General features: G+C 46.0%; 1 protein-coding gene across 2 annotated transcripts in view; it reads right to left on the bottom strand.

Moving 5' to 3' along the window:
• Slit3 (slit guidance ligand 3) overlaps positions 1–18,531 on the bottom strand; it is a 588,944-nt gene that overhangs the window by 481,543 nt on the left and 88,870 nt on the right. The window lies entirely within an intron of this gene.

An 18,531-nucleotide genomic window follows, 5' to 3' on the forward strand; every position in this document is an offset into this window, starting at 1 on the left:
CAGAAGCACCTCTGAACTTTCCTCTGGATCAAGGTCAAAAGCCTACTGGTTGCTGAGCTGCCCTCAGTTGGTGCCCTCAAGCACCAACGCAGAGACAGATACCAGGCATAACCGGTAGGTTTGTGAATGAGTGTGAGAGATGGGGGAATTGGTAGCAATGGAGGTAGTAAAAGTAACCCTCTGAGATCAAGCTTGGGTAATGTATCAGTCAAAATCGCCAGTCATCGAAGAGTGAGGAGAAGAGAAAAGGGAGGGGAAGGGTACCGAAGGGGAGTGTGCTAACATTCCAAACTTTTGCACCACTGAGATCTCCCAAATGCATTTTCATCCTCTTAAACCTAGTACTAACACTAAAAACACAAGTCTACCTCCATCTGAAAGACTTTGCACGCATTCGGCTCATAGAAATGCCTAGAGGCCAACACTCTTACCATCCCTAGAAAAAGATACAATGGTTGAAAAAGGATCAGGCACTTGCCCAAAGAAAAACAGCCAGGTAGCCTGTAGCTAATGGGGAAATAAGCCCCTTCATTATATAATCAATGCTTAATATATGAGTCTCATCTTCCCAGAATGGAAAATATATCTAACATAGTCTGTGTCCTACAGACAGACATCACAGCACCAGGCTCTCAAGGGACCTTTATGAAGGGCATGTTCAAGTGATGCATAAACCAAAAGTCAGGAGTGGCCACTTGTGGGAGCCTGGGGAAGCAGATGCATCCCGTCCCTGTGATAGGTATGGGGAGCACCTTGTGTGCTCTGAGAGCCCCAGCTTCCAGACTAGGCTGTACCAGGTGAGAAAGGGACAGGCTAACCGATTCACCTCTCTGGGGAAAGGACTGGGTTGGGGACCTCTAGGACCACCCACACACCAGCAGGCCCCTTTCTTTATATACAGACTTGTGGAATGTCCAGGTGTCTTGGGCTAGACCCTGGAGGGAGCAGGCCAGTGTGTGTTGACCCGAAAAGGTCACCAGGGCTGCTTGGGTTAGTCACAAGCAGCCTGTGTTTATTCTCCGTCTGCTGATACTTGGAGAAACACCCTCCTGTCTATACGGAAAGCATCAATGCCACGTTGTTCTCCAAAACAGAAGCTCCCAGTGGAGGGATGGGGAGAATCCAAGTTAGGAAGCCTAAAGTGACAGCAAAAGACCATCACCTCCCCCCGCCAAATTCACAGGCATCACTGTGTGTGGTAAAACTTTAGGGAGACCAGATTAGAGGTTACTTCCTTCAGCTGCCTGCCACAGCATAGATGACTGGACACCTGTCAAACACAACAAATCCAGTCTACTATCCTGCTGCATGCAGGGTGTAAACTACCCTTATCTGATGGAGTCAGTAAACAGCCGGACTTCTGCCACTTACAATGAGGAGCAACCCTGTGTTTGAGGCCTGACAGTCTGTTGGCCAATAGCCTCTCCCCACAGGGTCACTTCAGTTGAGTGACGCTTTGCCTTTGGGTTCATTTTTTTTTTTTTTAACGGTGGCGGCTGTAGACAGCTTTGGTGACTGATGAAGGATCTTCCTTACAACAGCAACTATGAGCCAATTCAAAACTGACCTCCCTCGTTTAGAAGTAACCTAACTAAACACTGGCACCCACAGTGCTCAGCATGTGCTCAATGACATTTGGGTTGGCTTCTGCCAAATTTTAAGATTAGTTATTTTTAGTTTGCAACTCCCAAGTAACCTAAGAGCAATTAGAAACCTTTGTTTTTGAGATTTCTGTAGAAAACTTAGCTCTGTTGTAGACTGAATTTCCTGCCCCAGAGCAGTATTTTCGACATTGAAATTGCTTATGAGAACTTAAAAAAAATCTTAAAAGAGATTATTTTAAGAATACAATTATTATGTAATAGCAAACCATTTCTCTAACAGGATACCTGAGAGGGCTGAATGGTTTAGCTTCTGCAAACAGCTCTGCAGAGTCTCTCCAGGGCTCAATAAACGGTAGCACTTACAGCTACTGTTATTATCATTAAGAGCTCAAAAATACGGATTGATTTTTCCATCACAGATGACTGTATCGGTCAGCAAGGCAGTAACAAACGAGTTCTACAGTCTCCCTAGGCTAACACGGAACACTCTACCCTCAAAAGGACACCTTTCCTCTTCTATGATGCCACAGGGAAAAACATGGTCACCAAAGCTGCTGTGTCAGGAGAGGGAGGAAAGTCAAGGAGGGGAAGGGAACTGAAGGCAGGAGGGACTGTGGGAGCTCACAATCCTCTGACTCTGTAGTGACTCACAAAACTTCTGCTGCTATCCTATTGGCCTTAACTAGTCACATGACCCAAAGGAAGCTGGGAATATACTGGAAGCTCTGGCTACCTGGTGGGGACTCTCCTAATAACCAATATTGCTTTGTTCTTTTCCCTTTCTTAACTCATTCATTCTTCCATTCCTGGTTTTTTTTTTTATTATTTTTAATGTTAAGACAGAGTGCTTACTGTGCACTGAATTATGCTAGATAGATGCTGTGTATAGATGATTCTCTTTAGTCTTTTGAGCAACTCTTAAAGTAGACACTGAGGCACACGAGAGGTTAGGTAAGATCCCACACTTCATAAATGAGGCTTAAGCAGAGGGCTCTTGGACACTGAAGCCTGTGTCTTGGACCCTCTGTCATGCTGCTATCATGACTTTGTTGCTTGGGTAACAGGAGGCTCCTCAATAATCCCCAAAGGAAACCAAGAACAAAACTCATCTGCCTGTGCAAGAGTTGGAGAAACTGAGTCAGAGAGCAGACTAAGAAACTGACCATGCCTGTCACCAGTCTTGCTCCCGGGTTTCAGAAAACTCCGAGGGTGGGTCCCACAGGCAGGAGCATCTTGTAGGAAATTGTATCCCTGTTTCTCTCAGACCTGATGAGTTTTCCATTCAGAACAGTCCCCGGTGTTCTCGGCTCTAACAGGCGGCTCCGGATACCCCTGTGGGTGTCCTGTGTTAAAGTCTGAAGAACTCTGGGGCTTTCTTGAGATCGTTCCTTACACAGATTAACTTAAAGAGAAAATAAGCTCAAAGCCCCCGCCCCCCACAACAACCCCCTTTGACTTTCTGCACCTCATATTGGACCAATTTTCCTCCAATTACATGGCTGTTAGGAAAATGCTAAGCCCATCAATGGCTGCAGACTACTTGACTCTGACCGTAGTCCCTGCTGCCACCATGTGCTCAACTATCACTGCATCCAAAAGACTTTGATTTGGGGAGGAGAAGAGGGGTAGGGAATCAAAGGCGCACGGTTCCCATCATGCAGTTGCACTAGAGACCTTTGGGCTCTCGGAGAATGAGACAGACACCAGGAAACTTTGGCTACAGCGGTGCTACCTCTCAGGCCTAAGTCACCTTTGCTCAGAACAATGCAGATGAAACAAGAGGCTATAATTAGCAGGCTGCTTTATGAATGACTAAAGTCAAGAGCATTGTGGGAGATGGCTCAGTGGGTAAAATGTTTGCCACACAGGGATAAAGACCCGAATTCCATTCTCCAGTTTCCATGTAACAAGCCAAACATGGTGGCTTATGCTGATGACCCCACACTGGGGCTTCGGAGTTAGGCAGATCTTAGGGACTCACTAATCAGCAAGTGTAACTTAGGAGCAAGCTAGATGGGAAGACCCCACCCTGAAAAATGAAACAAACAGCTTGATAGTGGTAATGCACACCTTTAATGCCAGGAGCAGAGGCAGGTGGATCACTGAGTTTAAAGCCAGCCTGGCACAGAATGAGTTCCAGGACAGCTATGGCCACACCAAGAAACCCTGTCTCAGAAAAAAACAACCAACCAACCAACCAATAAACAAAACAACACCACACACACACACACACACACACACACACGTCAGTAGTTGAAGGATCAGAGTCCAGAAAAACATGGGTAGGGTGGGAAGAGAGCATACACACACTCATGCACACATGCACGTGCACAGACACAGGCAGACATGGTGCTGGAGAAGGAGCTGGGAGTTCTGCATCTTGATCTGAAGGCAACCAGGAGAAACTGGCATCATCAGGCGGCTAGCAGGAAGCTCTCCTCTGTAATGGGTGGAGACTGAGCATAGGAGGAGACCTCCAAAGCCCACCTTCACAGTCTTCCAACAAGGCCACACCTCCTAACAGTACCACTCCTTATGGGGCAAGTATATTCAAGCTATCATACAGACAGACACATACACATACACGCACACACAGGTACAGTCGCACATACTCGCGCATGCACACACACAGAGCCAGGGAGGTCAATTCTAGGTAGTTACTTCACTTTCTCATGGCCCACAGATCCTCTCGGTGACTTCTGTATCCCACATCGCATAAGGAGGCCAAACACACTCTGTAGCTTTCTGGGCTCGGGCATCCTCTCTGAATCCCCTCCGAGAAACTACCAAGGTGCAGCTTGTCCTGCCTCACAGTGCTGCCCAGGCTGCTCCTCTCAGTGTGGGATGCTCCTAGGGTGGCAGCTGTGGAGATATTAAGCAACCAAGTCCGTGAAATTACCTAACGCCAGAAAGACTAGATACACCGATGGAGAGGAGGTGGAGCCTGAGAAGAGGGAAGAAGCTCGTACATTATAGATACTTTGGAATTTCTTTTACCCCACATAGGGAAGCTAGTGAGGAGAGTAGGGTGGAGGGCAGGGAGCAGACTCAAATTACTGAGCTATATCTGCCTGTGTATGTCTACATATAGATGGCGTATAGATAACCACAGATGCAGATCTTGGTTTCTGAGGTGACTCAGAGATAGAGTGGTATTCACGGTCACGCAGTGTGGATTTGGTGTCCGTGGTAGAGGATGTTAAGAGGGCTGGAGTCTGGACAGTTCTCAGAGACTGGATGATGAGGAAACCCGCCTCTGTGTGGTTGGAGGAAAAACAGGTCAAGTTGTGGGGACAAGGGAGGAAGAAGAGAAGAGGGAGACGCAGAGATACAGGAGGAGGGTCCTGATCTTAGCAGTAAGGGGCTCACTGGAGACTTGAGATCAAAGCTTGGTCCAGAGATGGGCATGTGCTATTAGCTGGGATGGTTTCAAAACAGAGGAGGAGGAGAAAATAAAGAAAAGAAATAACATTAAGACATCTTCTACAAGGGAAATGAGAAATGGTTGTGAAGAGGTGATATAATTGAATCAAGAAAGAAGTTCCGCTGCCTTAAGTTAGTTCTTGTTTCAAGTGGTGAATGCCGTGACACTTTTACATGAGAATAAGAATGACCCAGAAGATGGTAAGCTGATGATAAAGAAGATGCAGGGTCTGTCTGTCTGTCTTCCTTCCTTCCTTTCCTCCATCTCTTCTTTCCTTTTTGTGATCATGACCTATGCTTCATTTCCTGAATCCCAAGATTACAAGCACACTGTACCACACCTTGCTGGCATGGGGGTAAGAATGAGACTTCAATATAGGCAAGGAAGAGAATTCAGTGAGAGCATAGGGAAGACAATGACCTATGGCAGGGCCAAGAGTAGGCCATGTGGTTGTAGCAGGGAGGACAGAGGTCAGGGGACAGTCACAAGTAGAGGTTGGGGAACCTCGGGAAGTCTCTTCCAGCCACTGTTTTCTCAGAGCAAAGAGGAAACCAGATTCTGAGCAGAGAGGAGAAGGGGAAGGAGGTGCATGATGACTGAGAAGAGAGTGCTAGAAACACTTGTCTAGGAGGTGCTGGCGGATGGGCATACAGCAGTGAAAGGTCACTTGGGACGAGGGATTGAATAACTGTGATCTGTCCATATACATGGTTTTACTCAGCCCTATAAAGTCCCCTTTCTGAAAGAGTACAAACAGCAGCTGGCTGGATTCAGCCAGGTTTCAGGTTTTTCCACTTGAGGATGATCGAGGAAAGGGGTGGTGGGGGTGGGGTGGAGGCAGGGATTCAAAGGCGTTTTAAAGGCAGCGATAACAACAGCCATGGAACCTGGGTTAGGTGAGGGAGAAGAGAGGGGAGGCATAGGGACAAGATGAAAACCTCTGAATTATTTAGACTCCTGCAGCACCCAGCCCAGGAAGTCTTGGTCAGAGTGTGAGGCTGGGACTTAGGAGAGCTGAGGACCATCTTAGCTCCGCCCCTCTGACCTTCTGAGCACAAGGTTCCTCCATCCACAGAATCATGGATTGGCCAGAGGGACTCCTAATGTTGCTCTTACCATGCTCGAGTCTCTGATCTGGAAAAGAGAGCACTTGGGTTCTAACCCAAGCTTACAACTTAACCTCTCTTTGTCTTTGTCTCTTCCTTTGAAAGGGGGGAACCATGACATCTACTATCAAATGTCAAATGCCACGAAAGCAGGCACTGTTTATGTAGTGTATCGAATTATTTCTCGCAGCTCCCAGGTGCAGGATGAATGTTGCTAGCTAGCCAGTTGGTTAGCTGGCTGGTTGGTTTAATGATGTTTTCAAGGGCTGGAGAGATGGCTCAGTCGGGAAAGGGCCTGGTATGCAAGCATACGGACCTGAGTTTGGATTCCCAGAGCCCACACCAAAGCTAGGCAAAGGTGGCCCATGTCTGGAATCTCGGTGTGAGGGAGATACAGCACTCACTGGCCAGCCATCCTAGCCAAAGTGATGAGTTCCAGGTTTAGTGAGAAACTCTGTCTAAAACACCAAGGTGGAGAGCGACTGAAGAAGACATCAACCATCTGGCCTCTGCATACATACCCATGTGTGCACACATCTGCCCATGCATGTGTCCAAACCCATGGGAACACACATCATTCACCTGGCACACATAAAGAATACTGATTTAACCTACCACACAGAAGAAACATAACTTTAAAAAGCCTGAAAGTGCTACAGATTGTGGTACAATTCTGCCCAAGCACCTCTCAAGTGGCTTTTCCTCTTCTCACTGTGAAATCCAGAGGATTTGATTAGCAACCCTCAAGACTCTGTCAACCAAGATCCCAGAGGATCACAATCACAAGGTGGATAAAATACCTGACTGCATGCTGGCAATAGCATAGTGAATGACTGGCAATGAGGCTATGCCTTTTGAGCTGTATAGCTAGGTGAGGTAAAGCAGAAATGCCTGAAGAGAGATGATGGAGTCAGACTTGTTTACCAGTAAAGACATCCTCAGGGAGAGGGTTCTAAACAACACAATCAGAGACACAGAAGAGAAAAGGCATAACTGTCAAGTGTGTGTTTGTGTCTCTGTGTGTATGTATGTGTGTCTATGTCTGTGTCTTTGTATGTCTGTATCTGTGTCTGTGTGAGTGTATGTGTGTGTGTGTGTGTGTGTGTGTGTGAGTGTGTGTGTGTCTGTGTATCTGTCTATATGAGTGTATATATATGTGGGTCTGTGTGTGTCTGTGTGTCTGTGTGTCTGTGTGAGTGTATGTGTGTGTGTCTGTGAGTGTATGTGTATATGTGTGTCTATGAGTGTATGAATGTGTGTGTGTGTGTGTGTGTGTGTGTGTGTATACACTGGGGGCAGGGAAGGGAGACAGAATTCTTTGGACCTTGGCACAGTTCTGCAGAGGCTTGCTCTGTTGAGACATTAAGCATGCCATGAACAGTCTGTGGTTAATGTCAAAGTCATTTCTACTACAAAGTAGGAAGAAAACACTTTGGGCAGTCATGAGAATGTTTTTTCTATTTAAAAAAAAAAATCCTTTAAGCAACGCAAGAAACCTGGTTCTAAACATAATGACATGTGTATGGGCCACCACAGATTCCAAAATCTCTTTGGGTTACTCTAGGCCCTTTCTTGGAGCCTCAAACCCCTTCAACCCACACAGGTAGGAAACTGACAGATGTAAATTGAAAGAGAAATACTGGAGTTGGCTGATGTCAGAGAGGGCAGGTACAACTCAGCACAAAATTTCTCAAAGTGAACTGCTTCAAATGATCCTGTTTGAACCCACTGGCCTTTTCTTTTTGTTCTGAGTAAGTTCAAAGTAAGAAGAGGGGGGTGCTGGGCAAAGTCCTGACAGCCAGAGATTCCAACACTCCTAGCTTGTGAATGACAAACTCCTCCTTCATTTTTGTTCTAAACACTCTCGCCGCAGAAGATCTGTTAATTATGGTCTAAGGCTCTGTGTTTAGCCAGGCATTTAGAGAGATATCTACAAACCTAGCAACAGGGAAAAATAAAGATCTTAAGCCCGCTAAGGCACGAGCCCAAGAATGCAGAGTAATTATCTGTGACCAAATCTCATCTATAACTAATTAGAGTTTTACTTTCTCGAAGCGTTTCCTCCCTGGTCCACGTCCAAGAATTTTTTTTTCTTATTATTTTATTCCTAGAAAAGGGAAGTACCTGGATATGATTAGAAGTATTGGATGGGAAGGGAACAGGGCAAGGAGACAGGGGGATTTTTCTGATTGTATTATTACTTTGATGCAATTGGGTCTTCCTTAAATTACTCCCCCTTCTGAGTGTTTTTCCAGCATGGGAAGGACTTCTCAACCCCTGGCAACTGCATTAGAATAGTTTAAGATCCCGCTCACCCCCCCTCACCCCACTCACCCCGCTCACCCCCACCTCTGGTGAGCAGTTCCACATCCCAACCAGGGCTTCAAGTTCCCATCCAAACTTGTTGGCGTCCCAAACTGAATCCCAGATGTTCACTTAGTGAGAAATAAATGAATGGCCCAAGCTGTGGCCTGCACCAGTGATCCCCATAAATAGATTCCAGGTGTGTTGGCCTCAGGACCAGTGTCCGGCTCTCTTCTTACACACACACACACACCACCACCACCACCACCACCACCACCACCACCACCAAAACCAATGCTGTCCAGAAAATAACCCAGCATCATATCCAGCTGTAAATCTGCTGTACAACAGGCACAGCTGGCTGCCTCAGTTAAATGACATCTTTTCAGTTATGGACAGAAGTAAAGGACTCTCAAAACATATATTTGCCTTCAGTGCTCAAAATCATGGTGTTTTCTATGGTCCTATTAGGGATTAAAATTCCTAACTGTAGAGAGCTGCGGTGAGCGGTGACAACGTTCACCATTACAAGATGGCGCTGGCATCGGGTGCTCCCGCAAGTAATAAGTGGACTGTGCATTGTGCAAGTGGTGAAAGCGCGCCAAATCACTACCCAACCCGGGGCGTAATACGAGGTTATGAGCAAGCAGCCAATTAGAAGTGAACACGCCACTCTAGGGTGCATATAAGCAGCGCCTGTTCAGGGCTCGGGGTCTTCCTCTCTCTATCGCAATAAAGCTTGCTTCAGAAGGATCCTGGTGTGTCCGCGTGCGTTCTTGCTGGCGAGATGATTGCGCGGGTCACACCTAACCTGTCTAACTGGCAGCCCTATCCATTGGTCACCTTAGCTGCCTCTTGTATTTTCTATTTTCTATCATGTGAATGTCTTTGTCCCTCCAAATTTACACGTTGAAATCCTAGCTTCCAAATGTGAGGGTGTTAGAAGGAGGAGTGTCTGACAGATGATTATTCATGAGGGTGGAGCGCTCATGAATGGCATTTGTGACCTTATGAAAACAGACTGCAAGTCCTACCTGCCCTTCTGCTGTTTGAGGACACAAGCTGGATGTCACCATCTGTGAACAGAGAACAGCAGGTCCTCGCCAGTCAACTAACCTGCTGTCTACCCTTCAAAATGATGAGAAAGAACTTTCTCTTATTTGTAAGTCACTCAGACCATGGTATTGTGTTACAACGGTCCACACAGACTAAAACCCTATGCAACTCATTTTATCAGATTCCTACTTTTCATCTAGCAAACAGTACAGGAAGTAAAAAAGGATCGACAGCAAAACCTATACTCCTGTTGAAACAGCATATCTCAAGTCATCTAATTGCATATTAAGTAAGAAGCCATGTTGATTGATCACCTATTCAGTGCCATGCGTTGAGACGTCAAATCCAGCAATACCGCTTTCTAAAGGGACTTGTAGTTTGGTTAGAAAGGCAAATAGGTCTGCTGAAGATCAAGGACATATGCAATATGCTCTAAGAAGGATATCTGGAGAGCTGGGGAAATGAAATTACACTGCCATGTCCAAGCTGTGGCCTCAGGCCCCATCAACCCAAGATAGGTATGGATGTGACCCAATGATGGAGGTGACAACTTCATGTTGTCCAAAAGGACTGGGCACTTCTGCTTACTGACAGGCATTTTCTCTCCCCCGGTGATGCAGATACAGGCCAGATTAGAGCAATTTAAGAGTAGATAAAGGCAGAGTTATTAGGAGGCAGCTTTTTGGTGGGTTCACTGATCTCACAGGTAGAGGTCAGTGAAGTCACATGTCCAGACTAAAGCAAAGGGGTTTTAAAGCAAGGGGTTTTATGAGCAAGGGTTCTAGCCTAACACTTATGACTTCATAGAGGAGGAATATTTGACTAACATCTGGAAAGGAAAGGAGGGATGAACCAAGGAATAAAAAATGGAGGCATGTAGGAAAAGAATGTGGTCAAAAACATGAAGATGTAGTGCTCTAGAAGGAACACCCTTTTATACGAGAGGGGAAGACGAGGAATATTTATGGACTGGAGGAGAAGGAACGTGGAGTACTTGTAACCCTGAATGGTAAGGTCAAGAAATATGAACTACAAGTCAAGTTAAAAAATTGGGCAATGGCCTGTACTGTAAAAGTAAAGAAAGAAGGAGGGGCTAACTCGAGGTGGAGGGGCATATGAGGGAGCCAATTGTTGAAGGACAGGAAAAGGAAAGAGGGTAGGGTCTTCCAAGCTCAGAGGAGGGTGAGGACATAGCATAGTCAAATGATTTTTATGATTATACACACAGTACAGGCCTGCCATGCCCTAAAGAGACCAGGATTGTGATGGCCAACATTGGTTGCTAACTTGACTCCATCTGGTATCAGTTAAAACCTGAGGAGCTAGATTTGCCTGTGAATGCTCTTCATTGGATTGTTTGGGATGGCAAGATTCATCCTAAATCTAGGCCACACCTTCCGGGTGGTAGCCCACATAAAAGGACATAGGACAAGAAACTTTTGCTTTTTGCCTGCTTGCCCTCACTCACAGCTATCCTGGATTCTTGCCCTTTCCTTTAAGACACAGCCATTGTTGGGCTAGCCAGATCACAGCCTGTAAGCCACTCTAATAAACTGTGTGTGTGTGTGCATGCATGTGTATATGTGTGCGTGCATGTGTGAACTGTGTGTGTCAGGAAGAAGGTGAGAGACCAGGGTCTCAAAATGCAAGATTTCAGGGGTCGAGAAATGCACACATACATATCTGTGCTTCTGTGCTTAAAATGCTTACCTTTATCGAAAAGACAAAGAAAGGAAGCTGACTTAAAGACAAGTGTAGCAGCAGTCAGGTGTCATAGAGATTGACATTGTCAATGAAGAGGATACAGAAATAGTGGCATTCACAAAATTTTGTGTTGTTTAATGGCTGGTCACTGAAGCTTCCTAAATACACACGTGAGATAAACATACCATAAGAGGAACGCTATTGAGATGTGCTGGGCAGCAGAGCAAGCCAAAAGCAGGAGATTACAGAGGTCAGAAAGGATATCAATGTGTGAGTTGTTAGGATGTGAGTCAAAGGGCCTGAACTAAGAATGGATGCAAGAACCATGAGATGAGCCAGGATGTGGTGGGATACATTGACACAGAACACTGATATGAAGAAAGCCTGTGGCAGGCGAGCCCACTGTTTCAATACTCCCCCCTTCCATCGTATAGAGCTGCACACTCAAGGTTTCTTCTACATGTCTTTTGCATTCCTATCTTCTTGCCTAGTGATGCTGACCTATGCCATGTAAATTAACTTGGTCAATAGGAGATTGGTAGATTGATGTGAGCAGAGGCTTCCAATGTATGTAACTCGACTTGGTCTCATCTCTTTGACATCAGAACACTGTCCTCTCTAGAGTCTAATCTACAACTCGAACCTACAAAGGCTATCCTGAATTTTGGACACACCCACCCAAACCATGGACCAAATATGAGGGAAAAGAACACATACTTCAAAAGTCACTGGGGCTTGGCAGATGCTTGGCTAGAAGGAAGAGCAAACCAATCTCAGTACAGGAGAGAGAGGGGATGTGGACGTGATAGCTGTCTTAGGGCTTTCTCTTCTATTCTTATCTTCTACATCCCATGTCCCACTAGTTGCTACAGCATCTGGCCCCATGTTAAAGTCATCATTACTTGGTTCAAAATCCCCAAGTCAGAGTAGGGATCAGAATTCTTACCAAGCATCTCTATGTGTTCTTCTCATCCCCCAACCCAGATTCCCCCACAACAGTTCATCTCATCACACTCCCACCTTCTCATAAGCTATGCCTCTTTTTGTATCCTCCCCTGGGTATCTTCCCTGCTTTCTCTTCCAGGCCAACAACAATCCTTCTTGTATTATAATAGGTGATACCTTCACATTATTCAGAAATCTGTTCAAATTTCCCTTTATTCAAGAAACCTTCCTTTCCCACTATAGATCCAGTCCTGCACTCTCTGACCCACTCCCCTGCTCCACAGGCTACATATTTTACCTAATTATTATATGTACTATTTCTCATAGACTATAAGGTCCATGTGGGTAAGGATATTTTCTATTCTATTATATTCAGGACCAGAGAATGGCTTAGCACAGATCCAATTACTACATAATATGCATTATGAACATTCCCGTGCATATTACATTCATGTATATGTGTATATATATATATATATATATATATATATGACAGTAAAATAAAAATAAGTGAGTAAGAAGTCAAGCAAAAGGTGAAGAACAAGGCTTTAGAAAGCCTTGTCAAGCCAGTGTCGAGAGCTAAGCCATGGACACAGAGTCTGCCATGGACCACTTGGGCCAACTGAGTGAAATCATCAAGTCTGTCTACACATCACTTTATGGGACAAAGCACAAACATCCAGCAAGTGCCAACATGTGGAGCCTCCATCAAAACGGAGGAGACAGAGTGTGTAGTTTGCTCCCCAGTCATGCTGGAGACAGTGGGTACCCAATGGCTGGCCACAAGAAGGTACTCTGGAGGGCAGTGGTTTGAAAAGGCTGCTGAAGAGACTGAAAGGGACTAGAGGCACAAAGCAACAGATTGTCCAGGAACCCCAAAGGAGGAAGTAGGAACAGCCTGGCTGGCCTTGGAAACTGGAAAGAGGTTCATGACATCACAGAATAGCAATGGAATCCTATGGGGGAAGGGAGCCAATTTCTATGGAAGTGAGGAGGGGGCAGGAATAAGAAGATGGGCTTAAGAGCCTATGTAACACCCAACAAGGAGTCCTTGTGGTATTAAAGTTGTGGAATGAGGGACATGTGCAGCCAGGGCTTTTCCTTTTGGCTATTCCACTCTACATCCGGACGGACATGGTCACTTCATTTTGAATCTGTTCTTCCACATCACAGAAGGTTCTCCTCTGTTCTGTGTCATTCCCATGTGCTCCATTGACAGATGCTTGGTGCTTAGCCTCTTGCTGTGTCTTGAAACCATGCCTTTTTACCCATTCTGCCGCTGTGCCTGGCCCTGGCTGCTTCTGCATGGTGCAAATGGGCTCCTCTGGTCTCCTCACCTCTGGTCCCACTCCCCAGCCTCTCACTCAATTGTAGATAGCTCCCTCCAATTTAAACCTCATTATGTTCTTTTCCTAGTGAAAATCCTTCAGCAGCTCCCTCAAACCCTAAAGCTTGTAAATTCTATATGACATGTCCTCTGCTCTCAGCCCTGGCGAACCCCACTCAGCTCCGTGAACTTACTCAGCCTCATCATTTCTCTGAGTTTACAAATGTTCCTATGTCTGGAATATCTTTCTTCTCCCCCAATTCATTCCTTTTTGTGCACCAGTTAGGTCTTGGTTGAAAGGATACCTTGTATAAAATGGTCTTGGCTCTCTGTATGTAGTCATTTTTTAAAAACTTTATTGCTATTGCCAGCAAACATTTTTGGTAAGGAGGGCCAGACAGTAATCACTTTAGGCATTGCAGGCTCTAGGCTGTCAGTCGTGACTACTCGGCTCTGCCCATGAAGCATGAAAGCAACCATAGACAATACATAAATATGCATGGCTGAATTAGAATAAAACTTTATTTAAACAACATGCAGCATACTGGGTTTGTCTCCCAGGCTGCAGTTTGCCATTTCCAGGTCTCGGGCATCTCTGCGTATAGAAGAGTGCCTGTTTGCCAATGGCACTTGAGCAAGGGAGGGAAACTTGAGCTAATGTGAAATGATGAATGGTACAAATGCCACGCTCCTCTTATTTAAAAACTCCCAGGCTCACATTCATATACAAGAAACTGTCTTTTCTTGTTCTCTCATGTCTAAATATTAAAAATAATGACCATCTTTGTTGAGTACTGGTCTTAAAGGTGTTATAATCACCAACGTATTTCACTTTTAAAATGGGTGGGCATGGAATTTATAATACGAATTGAAGTCATATAATCAGAGAAAGGAAACAAAATACATGTTGTATGTTATCTCTTAAGTAGGGAACTTAAGAGTGTGTAATCATAACGCTCAGAAAATCCCCAGATAATATCTGCCATGGTCACGGTCCCCGGTAGAATGAACTTAATGCGTAAAAATTATCCAATAGATTTATATATCAGCAAATACTCAATACACAACATGCCCATACAATCAGAATTATAGACCCAATATCTAACCTTTTGATATGAATATCTACCCGAGACTGCTAGAGACACACAAGTCGGCTTCCATCTTGCTTCTTCCCTCTCTCTTCCTTTCTCCCTCCTCTCTCCTCCTCCCAACTCCTGGTTCCGCCTACCTCTTCTACTGCCCAATCACCAAGCTCCACTGCAAATACAATGTGGCAGGAAAATTCCTGCAACAAATAAGTACATAAAATACATTGGACACTAAGAGTATAAAATTTGATGCAAATTTCTGCAGTTCCTATCCCAAATGCTTACTCTATTCAGAAGTTTGTTCCATTGTATAGACTTTGGGTTAGGTTAATTTTGGTGTGTAGTACTTTTACCTATTTTCAGGGCTTTTTAATAATATAGTTTATTTTAAAAATCTGATCAAAATGAGGGGCAATGCAGCTATAAACTATAATTTATATAGGAAAAAAATCTCAGATATTTCTCACAGATGGGCTTATATAAGCCTTACCTTAGAAGAGTGGTTCTCAACCTGTGGGTTGTGACCCCTTTGGAAACCCTCTATCTCCAAAAAAAAAAGTATTTAGATTAAGATCCATAGCAGTAGCAAAATTAGAGTTATGAAGTAGCAATGAAATAATTTTATGCTCAGAGGTCATCACAACATGAGAAACTACAGAAGGGCCACAGCATCAGAAAGGTTGAGAGCCAATGCCCTAGAGGTATTTCAGGTGCTTGGAACTAGCTCCTTGGCTGGGCTGCTCTCCCAGAACTTCATGGTTGTTAGCCTTTCATGGTTTGGCCCACGAGCCAGGACCCCAGCCTGGGGTAGAATACCGGTACAAACCTGCCTTACTCACCCCTGAAGATCTACCCATCTCCATGGTGATGCTGCAGCCTTTGCCCACTGGGTTTATCTCTGCCCCGGTCCCCACTCACCCTCTAAGTTCTATTCCACCATTTCTTCCTTCTCACCCCACCCTGCAGGCAGGGACAGCTCTATCCTGCTGCCCAGGTGAGGTCCAGAGCTCACTCCCCCAAGTTGCATCTAGTGAGGGACATGACCAGTTTTCCCACTCTCCTCAATCTCAGGACCCCAGGGCCAGCTCTTCTGCCTGCCATGGATGACAAGGGATTGGGTATGGGGGAGGTCTCTTCCTTGGAGTGCCACTGACCAGCAGACAAGAGGTAGGATTGGCTAGCTCACCTGCAAACCCCATATCCAGGTCCAGTTCTACTGGCAGGCATACCCTGAGGGCATGAGAACAGGAAAGCCACCTCTCTAAGGAAGTTCTGATACCAGAAAGCCTAGTCAGTGAACAAATAGATTGTATCCAAAAGTTCAACTCGTGAGAAACACCTGACAGAAAAGCGATGTATCCAAAAGTTTCCACTCGTGAGAAACATCTGACAGACAAGCGATGCTGTGACAGAAGCAGTAGCAGGCTCAGCCACCTTCCGACAGGGATTTGGCCAATTATAGAAAACACTTCCTTTGGCCCAAAAGCTGGCCATTGAATCAGCCTTGGGGTAGAGTAGGCTGTAACACTAACCCCCAAAGGGCCGCTCTTCACTCCAAGGCCGGATTTCATCTTTAATTCGTAGATGGTTATCTGAAGTATGCTACTGAGAGGGTGGGAGGGCTCCCAACAAAAGCAGATCTCTCACTGAGGAGCTGGAGGCAGCTTTGGTCTGAACTTGTCCTTTCCCAATCTGTCACATGGACTGTGCCTCCCAGCCTGAATTCCAAGCCCACTGCAGCTCACTGAGGTCTAAGTCTGACTTACGTGTGAGACTGAGTTCTGCTGTGGCAAGGGGGCATGGCTTGGTCATTAGTAGTTTCTTAACCATCTATGCATGCTGTGTTTCAGATAAAAGACTAAGCATGTGAGGCACCATCACCTGGGAGTGCAGCTACCAATGCACGTGGAAACCATCCATGGAGACCCCAGGTTCAATCTGCAGCATGGCCACATAGTTATTCTTCACTAAAATAACATCTGGCTTTCATTCTTTAGTGACAACTCATTTGCACAAGACTTTGAGTAGGGTTTTTTTTTTTTTTTTTTTTTTTTTTTTTTTTTGAGTCCAGGGTATAAAGGAACTGGTGTGGGGACAAGCTCATTAGAAACAAGAAGATAAATGTTTCTTTTTATTAAAAGACTGTGGATCTCTGAGAAATACACACACTGCCCACTTGTAAGCAGCGGAAAGAGTCCCTGGAGAGGACACAAAGCCATGAACAGCTCATAGTGACACTATTTGGCAATTCCAGGCTCAAGTCCATGGCAGAGAGATTGGGACATCAATATAGAGTCACTTGGAAAATTCATGTTTTCCATGTAATGTTGAATTTTACAGGGATGCAGGAGAATGAGGCACCAGACCTTCAACACTACAGCTATAGTGGAGAGCTGGTGGCTCAGCTGCCTGGAGAACCCAGATACACGCTCCCTGAACTCAGAGATAGTATAACTTTAAAAAGCACAACTTCTTACTTGTTCTTTGTGAGTTTCAATCATGTATCCAGTCCCACTCATCTCTCCCTCCCCTCATACCCACCCTCCACCCTTGCAACCTCCTCCTAAGCAGAGAACAAAGAGAAAATAAAAATCTCACTGTGGAGGCTTGTGTCAGTGTGTCCCACAGTACACCCTTTTGTCCATCCTTTTTTGGGTTGTAAATGTTCATTGCAATGGCTTATTAGTCTCATATGAGGGAGGCCTCGGGCTTCTGCTACTCTAGCAATACTGGAACCTCACTGGGACTCCTCTCAGATATCTTGTTGTTGCCCTGGGTCATGTAGACCCTACAGTTTTGAATCTGTAGAACTGGCCCTTCGTGCACTCCAGGAGTTCATTGATGGGGCAGATGTTGGAGTGGGCCAATTCAAAGCCCTGGATCTGGCCCTGAAAGGTATCTGAGATGGCCAGCCTGTTGGCTTTCTTGTGCTCATGCCCTTGGGGTAGGCTCACTGGCAATTCCCATTCCCTACCTCGCTGGCAGGGGCAACTCTACCCTGCTGCCCAGGTGAGGTGCAAAGCCCGCTCCCCACCAAGTTGCATCTACTGAGGGACATGGCCAGTTCTCCCACTCTCCTCAATCTCATGACTCCAGGGCAAACTCTTCTGCCTGCCATAGATGGCAAAAGATGGAGATGGGGGAGTCTCTCCCTTGTAAGTAGATACCCCTGTCATTAGGGCCAGCCCTCATGTGCTGCCCAGGTGAAGTGCAGGATCTGCTCTCCCAAATGCTCCAGCAGGTGAGGGGCAAGGCCAGCTCTCCCGCTGGCAAGAGGTAGGGGAGGGGATCTCTCTCTGGCTGCCACCACCACACAGCAGACAAAAGGCAGGGCTGGCTCTCCCACACTCATGTCCTCAGGGCCAGCTCACTGGAAACTCCTGCTGTGTGTGAGTCTCTGCTCTCCCAAGCACTACAGCTGGTTAGGGGTGGAGTCAGCTCTCTTGTTCTCTCGCCTCTAGGTCTAGCTCTCCCATGATGCCTAGGTGATGGTTAGGGCCAGTTCTGTACAGCCCTCAGACATCAACATGTCTCCGTGTGGCAACCTAAACCAGTGATGTTCACCTGGCTTCTGGTGGTAACAGACTCCTGCTGCTACAGATCCATGAGCCCAGAAATGACCCCTGATGGCAGCATGGGCCGGGACCCCACCATGGTCCCAGGTGGCATCACTAGCTCCTCACAACAGGCTGTTCCTCACTACCCTCAAGTCTCCAGTTCTCCCTCTCTTCACTGTACCCACATCCTTCTATTCCTCATTCTCTTCCATTTCTTCACCACTTACTTGCTTCTCCTGGTGGTACCCTCGAGTATCTGAGTGCCTGGGATTGTCTCAGGAGTGGTCTCAGGAGTGCTGTGACCCACTTGTGCATTATGGTGTTGGGCAGGAGTCACATGGGACACGGTCTGCACATGCCCCCAGGCGTTTGAAGCACGGGACTAGTCATCTCAAGCTAGCTCCATGTCTGGGTCC

The sequence above is a fragment of the Arvicanthis niloticus genome, chromosome 6, assembly GCF_011762505.2.
Source record: "Arvicanthis niloticus isolate mArvNil1 chromosome 6, mArvNil1.pat.X, whole genome shotgun sequence".
Taxonomy (NCBI): Eukaryota; Metazoa; Chordata; class Mammalia; order Rodentia; family Muridae; genus Arvicanthis; species Arvicanthis niloticus.